Source organism: Pseudopipra pipra, chromosome 1 (assembly GCF_036250125.1).
Source record: "Pseudopipra pipra isolate bDixPip1 chromosome 1, bDixPip1.hap1, whole genome shotgun sequence".
NCBI lineage: Eukaryota > Metazoa > Chordata > Aves > Passeriformes > Pipridae > Pseudopipra > Pseudopipra pipra.
In genome coordinates, this window is record NC_087549.1 from 126,118,570 (window position 1) to 126,128,445 (window position 9,876).

At 37.0% G+C, this 9,876-nt stretch overlaps 1 long non-coding RNA gene across 1 annotated transcript; it reads right to left on the reverse strand.

The window, feature by feature from the left end:
* Positions 1-633: 633 nt before the first annotated feature.
* On the reverse strand, positions 634-9,244 carry LOC135424632 (uncharacterized). The gene is made up of 3 exons (XR_010435290.1): positions 9,128-9,244; positions 8,240-8,356; positions 634-991 (listed from the first exon to the last, which is right to left on the reverse strand). It is a non-coding gene; the product is annotated as an uncharacterized LOC135424632 (long non-coding RNA).
* Positions 9,245-9,876: the final 632 nt, after the last annotated feature.

The following is a 9,876-nucleotide window of genomic DNA, read 5'->3' on the forward strand; positions in this document are numbered from 1 at the left end:
GTATTAATATGAACCCACCCACTGTAATTTACTACTTTTTTTTATATATGCCACAGCAAGGAGCATGTTTCAATCCAGCGTCCTGAGCAAGCTGTGAAGTGGTATGATGTTGGAAGTGGGTAAGGGACCAGATGTGAGAAATCTTCCATTTATATCCAGATGAGGATATTTTCCTCCATGCTATTGGATTAGTAGTCAGGATACCTGTATTCTGCTCCTGAGTCAGGGAGTGATTTGCTCTGTCACTAAGTCACATTTGTTGTGTCTTTCTTAGTCATTTCTGCAACAGTCTGTGTGAAATGACAGTAAGACTTTGATGCCTTTAATATCCTTTGCTTTAAGGTTGTGTGTACATTTTGTATGAGGTGGCATTATTTGATCTTAGAATGCATCCAGCGATTGCATAGGAGTTTGGTTGAAATCAATGAAAACTGGGTGTAAGGAGAGTGAGAATTTTGTTCTTATATCCAAAAGACTGTCTGCATGGAATTTGAGATCAAATCCAAGTTAAGTTTAATAGAAAGGTGTTGTCTTTAGCTAAAACAAAGCGGTTCATTTGGAAAACATTTGTGTTCATCTAGACAATGATTAAGAATAGAAAAGAACAGAACCTGGCCATATATTGTACTCCTTGATTTTAATGAGATGATATTTATTCTATCAAAAAAGGTGTTTCTGGCTAATTACATGATTAAAAATTTGGCTCGGCATTATCTGAGCTTGTGTAACAAACTTGACCTTGCATTTTATAGGATTTTAAATAGGATTATTATGAAGGAGAGAGCAACTAATTAAAAAATGGCAGGTTTCCAGTTTCCAGCTGATGACCTGCTGCTACTGCTGCTTGTTGCTGTCCCCAGAGTGAGGGCAGCAATATGATCCTCTGCTCCAGGATGTACAGAATGTTCTGTGGTGTTCAAGTCAGGCGCTCTATGGAAATTTAGCAGGATCTTGCATCCTCAGTGCCTTTATGCACTCTAGCTGGGGAAACCTGCCAGAAAGCCAAACCAAACATTTTTATGTGTTTCCTCAGGCCCTACCTCCACATCTTGTTGAAAAATTAAAGCACACAATCACGGGTGGGTCTATTGAAGCAAGCAGGCACTATTATTCCAGGTTTTCGAGCTTGTTTTTCAGTCTATGGATCTGCTCAATTAAGGAAGAGCACATCTACATTCTTTTCTGAAATTTCTCATGAAAACCCCAGTCCAGGAACACTTTCCAAATAACTCTCAGTGACTGCAGCAAGAAATCACAGAAGGTAGAGATTTTGCTAGAAGAATAGGTATCCCACAAATTTAGCAGTATAGTTTTATTGATGAAAAATTGAAAAGGTCCAGTAACACCATTCCCCACTGCTCATTTCATTCCTACTGTTTTAATTCATTATAAACTTAGAATAAAGTCTTGTCAGAAAATTTTTAGTCATTGTGGCTAGATAGGAATTTAAATCCTACAACTAAAGTCTCAGCTGTGGCAACTTGGAGTTCAGTGCGGGTTAGCCACCTAAATATTTGCCCAAATTTTCAGATGAAGTTTTCAATCCACACCTTGCTCTGTTAAGGCTATATGTTTATTTATCATCTCTGGACCAGCTAATTGCAGCTTGTGCACACATCCTCAAACAAGCTTTAAATCATACTTCTTGGCTGCCAGGTAGATGTCTTTAACCCCTGCATAGCAATGCCAAACAGTAAGCTATTTTTTCTGATGCAATTTCATTGCATTCTTTCTGAATCCTCATCTTTCATCTAGAAAGAACATCCTGGCTGGATAGGAAGTTAGTTCAGGCTATATATTTAGTTCATGTTATAAAAATGAGTCTTAAACCTTTCAAGACGTGCATACCTAAGAGCAATTAAAGTGATTTTATTTCCATACCCTTTTAGGAGATTAAACAGTAGATGCCAATTGTGCCAAAATGCTTTTCTAGTACAAACTGTGTAGAAGCCAAAAAATACAGGACATCTTCAGCTACAGGCATTGCCAAGTGCAAGCATTCAAAATAAAGCTGTAGCATGATTGAGTTGCATGGCACCTTTTAATCTGAGGACAAATTTGCAGAATTTCCTGGCTAAAAGCCTTGAGCTACATAGTTCTGCATGACACAAATGTCTGAAATTGCTCCATGCTGGGATTTGAAACCTACTATTTTTTGGGGTGAAAGAGGAGGAGGGCTGCCTTCTATTCCTTTTGTACCAAAACTCCTTTTGTATCTAAATATTACACAGCTTTGAATTGTTTATGATAAAACTTACTCTTTGCATTCTTACTGTCTTATACTGTATTTTCTGAAGGCTTATCTTTTTTGACTTGTTGTGACTTGTGGACAATCCAAAATGATCAAAACGTCAATTCACTTGTATATATTAAATCAAGAAGGGTTTCATAATTACATATAAATACATATACAAACATAAAAATTTGCATAGGAGGCAGTGAGAGAGGGGAATAAAATGATTTGGTTTTATTTCTCTGGGCGTGGGAGTGGAGATGATCCAATCTTTGTCCAAAAGGCAGTCTCCCTAAAATATGCTTTATACTATGAGCTGAGCTCTGCCCACGTGAATGCTTTAGAACCCTCAGTTCGCAACTACCTAGAGGCTCCTGGAACTATTAAAGTCTCATTTTGTTCCTTCAAAGTGGAAAAAGGAGCCTGGCCCAAATTAAGCAAGGAGTGCTGTTCCCAAGACATACCAAGCTTTATGGGACTTCAAGCACAGTATTTCAAACTCTTAATTCAGAAGTATAGAGGAAAGCAATCGCCACTATATTATGCCTTTTTTTCTAAACAATCCAGTATGTTTTCTTTTTGTGTAAATGTGATGCAGCTGGTTCTACTACCATATTTAGAGTAAATATCCTTTTTGGTAAACTAAGGGCTTATTGAGGCAGTGCAGTAATAATGTGTTAAAGGATTTAATCTGCTTTTTGAACAGTTACTAAGCATATAATTTTTTGAATGAATGATATAAGTCTGTTGGACAAAATCTTACCAATGTAAAAGATCAGAAATAAACCAATGTTTACATTTTTAATCCACTACTTATGAAGGAGTTGTGGGTTTTGAAGGAATCCTGACTTTGCTTGAATTTAGTGAAGTAAGATCTAAGGGGTCTTCTGTGATGAATTTCCTCAGGAGTTCAAATGAGAATATGGAACTTTCAGCCAGAATCTATTGCTTAAATTTAATGAATTAATTAGACACAGAAAAATGTTAAAATGTATAGAATGAGAAGGACTTTCTTCTCTGCTTTAACAATGTTAAGAAAATGGACTTGTGTTATGGTTTCTATCATTGTTGCAATCTGTTTTAAACATCATCGTATCCTACTTGCTTTTTTCTGCATCATTTTGGAATAAATAGTATTCTTCAAGTACAGATGATGGCTGTTACAGTTTCTTTTCTTCAAAGAGATTTCTTGCATATATCCCACCATGCAGAATCAAGTCAACTTGGAAGAAAATGCTTCTAGAACTCTTTTCTGTGAGTCTGCTTAACTAAAGCCAAATTAATTTATATGACTTTATATGATTTTATATGATTTTATATGAGCTTAAGTAGAAAACTGATGTTAACTTACAAGGAGCCTTTGGAGTCTTTTAAGGAGACCAAGAGTGTATAAAACAAAAAGCTGAGCTCTTAATTAAATACTTTTTCAGTTATATCAGTATGACCATTGAGATCTCATTGTAGTCTTCGACATCCTCATGAGGGGAAGAAGAGGGGCAGGCACTGATCTCTTCACCCTTGTGACCACCGATAGGACTCAAGGAAATGACATGAAGCTGAGTTAGGGAAGGTTTAGGTTGGATGTTAGGAAAAAGTTCTTCATGATCCTGATGGGTCCCTCCCAAATCAGAATATTCTATGATTCTATGGTTATCGAGTTCATCTTCATTTCGGACTTGTCAAGTACTATTTTAAACAGCCTGAGGACAGTTTTGGTCCTCAGATTTGAACTGACAGGTAATGGACCCTTAGCTGGGTCAGATGGCGGAGTTATCCTTTTCTGTATTAGTCTACATACTATTTATTCCTTTTTCCTGCCTCTAATTTACAGAAGTTTTCTCTGTCACAATAAAAAAGCTACTTGTGTGATATAGCTCTTCTCAGAGTACTTGATGGGCCTCTGGAACAAAGAATTGTATCCAACTGGGCGTTTATCCTTCCAGGTGAATTTATTAGGCAGAAACATAGGAATGCAAGCGAAGTCTTGCGTTACCTGTTCAAGATTTTTAATATAGCTACTATATATTCATAGTTTGTTAGGTGTTTCTGAAGAGCAATTATATTTTTCGTCTCTTTACTCTGCAGCAGATATTCCTTCAGAATGTTATTGCTGTAATGGCCAGACACCATCTTTCAGTTTCCAGCCTCAATTAATTTATGACCAGTGCTTGCTGACTTATTATTGTGCCAGACCTGTCTGTTGGCTTATATAACTATTCTGTTTTCCTGATGTTTACTTGCCCACCCCAATTAATTTTATAAAGCTGCACCAGCAGAACTTTTTTAGTTTCCTCCCCCTTGATAGGTTATTAATTCCTCTGGATATCTTAGTATACACCTGCTATAGTGATAAATTCATTTTCCTTGAAGACAAGCCATATACAGTATTGCAGATGAGGCCTCCCAAACCTTGCACAGTTAGACACTGAGAATTTGCTGCTGTTCCTCTACTGTCATCTTAAAAAAACATTGCTTTTGGAGCCTCCAGCAGTCATCTGGTAGTCAAGAGCAACTCTACTGATTCTTTTCCAAATGAAGGTTTTAGTTATTAGCCTTCGATGCATGTTTTGTTATTTTCACTATTGAATATCATCTCATTTCGGTTCACAAATACCCAGTTCTTTCAGTGGATATTCTTGTCCTCTTGTATGTTGATGTATGTCTCTTTGGGTTGCTGTTAGTGTTTTATGGCCATGGCATAAATCAAAATAGTAAACAAAATCAATCCCTTGTGAAACTGTTCATAATGCTAACTCCCTCCTGGCCCTTTGTTTCAATTTTACACACTACTTTCTCCATTTTTTTGATATCTCCATTTTTATGTGCTGGGCTTCATGCTAACATATGCTTTATTTACAGATTGCACCCTACTTGGCCCAAGAACTGAATCCAGATCAGCATCTTTCTCCCTGGCAGATATCTAGCAAAATAATTGAAAAACCCATTAGCAGACTTTTTATCTTCTTAATTAGGCCTAGTCTAAGTAGTGCATCAGTTTTCCTATTAGCTGTATCAGCAGAGGTGAGGTCATCATTCATGCTGGGGTGGTTGTGGTTTTGGAATGGGTATTTCATTGGTTTATCCATAAATAATTTAGGGTATGTGTTTTTAAAATTTCTGGTTTATTTAGCACAGTAAGTGAGAAAACATTCAAAAGACATCTAATTAAAAATTATGCTGATGATCTCAACAATATACAGATGTTCCACATTTTGGTCATGTATCATCCCAGATTTTGATGGATAACATAACACTCAACTAAACTGCAAGACTGAGACTATCCTGTCCTATACTGTCAGAGAAGCCAAGTCCAGGATAGACTGGGCTTTGCCTACTCTGAATAAAATTTTTTGTTGATGTTGTTTGGTTGTTAACAGTTCTTTTAAGGCAGGAATGCATCAAGATTCTTCCTGAATGCCAGGTTAACAAAAACCTCCAGAATTTGGCATATTGGTTCTGTCAAACCCACGATGAATCTGCTTTGTTTTACAGTTGTGTCTGTCAGAGTGTACAAACAGCTAGCTGGCTACAGCTTCAGGTCTCTTATCCAGAACCACACTGGGAAAAGCACCAAAATTAGGTCCAGCATCTGAAAACAAAAAATTCTTAATAGATCATTCTTCACCTCTGCAATCCAGGACAGTGTGTATTACTTTCTTTATTAGTACCTCAGGCAGCTTAAGCAATACAAACAGTACTATTCTTTGCCTCGTCTAGAAATGGTTATAATATGGAGAGTTATAATGGAGAGTTTCATAGTGGGATCCTGTCTACAATGAGGATACAAATACACTTCATGTGGGCCAATGTTCTCAATCCTTCAATCACATAAACCAGCCAGCAGCTCCTCTCACTGGCACAATAGCATTTCCCACCAGGGCAATGAGTCTTTCAGACTCTGAGTTTTCCTGCTCCAGTTCGACATTCACGTTCGGACTGAGACAGCTGAATCTGAGCAGGTTCCAGGGCCCATTAAACTTCATCATCTTGAAGTTCACTGGCATAATTTTTATTTAAAGAACCCCTGCACTTAAAAAAACCAAGCACACATTCCACATGTACTAAATATAACTTTCATCACTATGAGTATTTCCATACTAAAATTTAAATTTATATTTGATTTGTGCTTTATGAAAGAAACTATTATATGAAGTTTCCATTTTGGCTGAGTAAGTGTGGTTTAATTTGTAACTTCTCAGAGGATTGATTACAGAAAGAGAAACAATAATGACAAATGGAAGGATTTGTTTATCTACATTGATTTAAAAATAAACAGGATCATAGGGCTGGCCATTAGTCTGAACTGGTCCTAAAGGACACAAAACCCTTTTTCTGGGTGGGTAGGTGGGTCTGGTTAGATTCAGTATGTCTAAGAAACTGTAGGTAAGATCAGTAGATGAGGTTGAATAATTAAAGAATTCATTTACTCTTTAGAATATCTGTGTCTTGTACACACAGAATTTGGAGCTCTTCAAAGATATTCTGCCCTTCACACAACCACTTTGGTATTTAAGAACAGGGGCATGCTTCTATCCACAAAAGCTGTGATCTTGAATGAAAATCAGGTTTATGTTGGAAGTTATTAGCTGAATCCCTAAGGACATTTTTTTTGTGTGATTTCCATGGATTCAGTTGCAAAACACTCAGGTATGTTTTATTTTTATTGTTAGCAATAATTAAACATGCTAATGTTTTTATTCACATCTTTACATTCTACACCACCAGCCACCCCAACCCTCCTAACCCCTAACTTGGCAAACTGGGTTCAGTTCTGGTCACCTTCCTGTTAACCTTTTCCCTTGAAAACTGATTGTTAATTCTCACTCTTTGTTTTTTGTTTCTTAGCCTGTTTCTAACTCACAGCAGTATTTTACCTCTCACCCCAATTCAGTTGTTGTAAGGTTTTTCATGCAACAAAACAAATGCCACTTGTGAATTGTGAATTGAAATTGTGAAAGGTTCCTAAAGGGAACTTTAATATTTTTTTTAAATCTTTTGAAAGAAAGGAACTCACATAAAAACATATTTACAATATAAATTTAGAAAATAATGATACAATGAAAATATTAATATTACTCTGCTGTTTTGGAAGCATGACCGTAATAGCTCTGAAGTAGCCCATGAAAGCCTGAATGTGAAACACAAAATGAGTCTGACTAACTCTGGGAGCACAGCCAACCACTGATTGCAAGCAGTTTAGATCTAAGGGGGAGTTAGGTGCTGAGTGGACATAGTAACATAGTGATTAGAAAAGGAAAGAATTAATAAATACAAAACATTCATAAAATGAACCTTCAAGGTGATGGATAGCGCAAAAAGGAAAGTTGTTGGACCATCAGAATTCCTAGTCATTTACACATTCCAATAAGCAAAAAGATTTTGTATGGAAAAAGGCAACATGACTTTTAAAACATCCTAGATATTTGCAATATTCACAATATTCCTATTTATAAATGAGGAGGATGAAAGAAACATATTAAATGTAGTTTGACATCTGACCAAAGATATAACACTTTTGCATGTCAACTGATATTCTTGGATGCAAAAAAAGAATTTTGAATTGGATTTCCTATGGCACAGGAACTTGGAACAACATGAAAGTCGAAGTTTTGGAACAGCAGTCAATCTAGAGATAGAAAGTGGCATCAGTTAACATAGAGTGGCATACATAAAGGAAAAGGAAAATTAGGGGGGAGCCATTTTGTGTTCTTACTCCCAACAGGTATAACTACACTGACAAGATGAAGGAGAATGAGACAAAGCAGAGACTAGCTGAAGCCGTCAGCCCAAGTACTGACAACGAGCCAAGTCGCAAAGGTGACTCATTATGAAGACGTAAACAATCCTAGTCAGTGACTCAGTGGTGAGGAAGCTTGGCTAAGACATCTGTAGCCCATATAAAGAAAACAGGATGATGAGATTTCTCTAGGGTATGGTAAGATAAACTATGGGACAATAATATTGCACGTGCCTATGATAGCCCGTAGAAAGTTGAGACATTCTTACCCTTTATAGCTCATGGAGGAATGTACATATCACCAACAAAGGAAGCTTTGATTGGCATTTGCCTGGGGAATCTGAGAGGAGCTCTGGAAATGAATATAGTGTGAATCTTCTGAGAGTCTGTGGAGGAAGGAAGAGGGTGGGTGATGAATATCATCATGTAGAGAGTGAATTCTGCGGTGCAGAGAATATTACACAGTTTGATCAGTTAATTTGTTATGGCTTAGAATCCAACATCTGGATAGAAGGTCCACCTCCTTTCTGGTTTTAAAAACTTCAGCGTGTGCCCGGCTCAATCTCAGCAAAGCAAAATGTGGAAAGAACGTACATTTTCTAGGAGTCATGCTCCATAGGTGTTGGGGGTGATTTTAAATAAAAGGTGAATACTATGCACCTGTATACCACTTGAAGAAGCACACTGGACAAGACAAAAACAGTATCACTGATAAAAATTAGCTTGGTGACTAAAAAACTTTAAAGAATTATTAGAATAAATAGACAGCAAACATATGGTATGTTGTTTCAGTTTGCACCAGAAGATAAAGCAGTAGGGGAATATTTTTGAAAAATCACAACCTTTATGAAATATGTGGAAGTGAAAGCCTTCATTTTGCAGTGTGCTAATGAAAAACCAGGGATCAGTGATAGCAGCAAAGCTATAGAGTGGTTTTAGTCATTATTTGTAGACCCAGGCTTGAAGCCAGACTCCATTTCGATAGATGCTGTGGAAATACACAACAGATCAAAGATCTTTATAGCATTCTATAATTTACAGATGACCACAACTAAGAGTTTAGCAGCTCTCTGAAGACTAACAAACATACAATATCAAAGGTGTTCTGCAGTAGACACTGCAATGAGATACTACTTTTAGAGTAATTTGATAATTACCAGGTGGTATTCTTTGATTCTGAAGGCTTTTACTTGATTTCTTTCCCTAGACATCTCTGTCTTAGAGAAATACTGCTTCACTTTCCACTACTCTTATTTTTCAAAAAGGTCCCTCACACTATTCCCATTGTACCACAAACACTAACTGATGTTATGTCACAGGCATTGCTTCTGCAGGAGTGGGATTTAGCTGTTGTGTCTGAATTTTGTGGCCACTGTTGAGGGAAGTGTGTGCGTGGCTCATTCCCACACCTGTTTCCTCCCTGTGTTTCACTGCCAGGGAGGTTCCCTGAGGTCTGTGGAGGAGCCTGGGTCAAACGATTTTTCTGTAAAACATTTATCTTTATGTCCATCTTCCTCTTTACAAACATGAGAGAAATAGAAAAGATTTTTAGGAAGTGTTTACTGAAGGAAAATAAAACTGCAAGAGGTATTTCTCTGCGGAGAGCTCGTCTTCAGTTATTCCCTTGTCATAACTCTATTTTTTTCTGTTCATTAAAATTGGAATATTTTACAGTTTCTAGGGTACTGTTAGGTAAAAAGCTAAAGTTGCATATGATGCCAGGAATTCATCTCAAGAGATTAGGAAATCTTACCTTCTTGGCTACTACAATGAAACCTGAAACTTTTGTTTTGGAGTTGCATTTTACAGACTTCAATCCTGTTTGGTATTTGGCAAATATATCAATTTGTCAACTAAGCACTGGACTTCTGCAGCATTTTCTCCCAATGAATGCCTATTAAAGCTA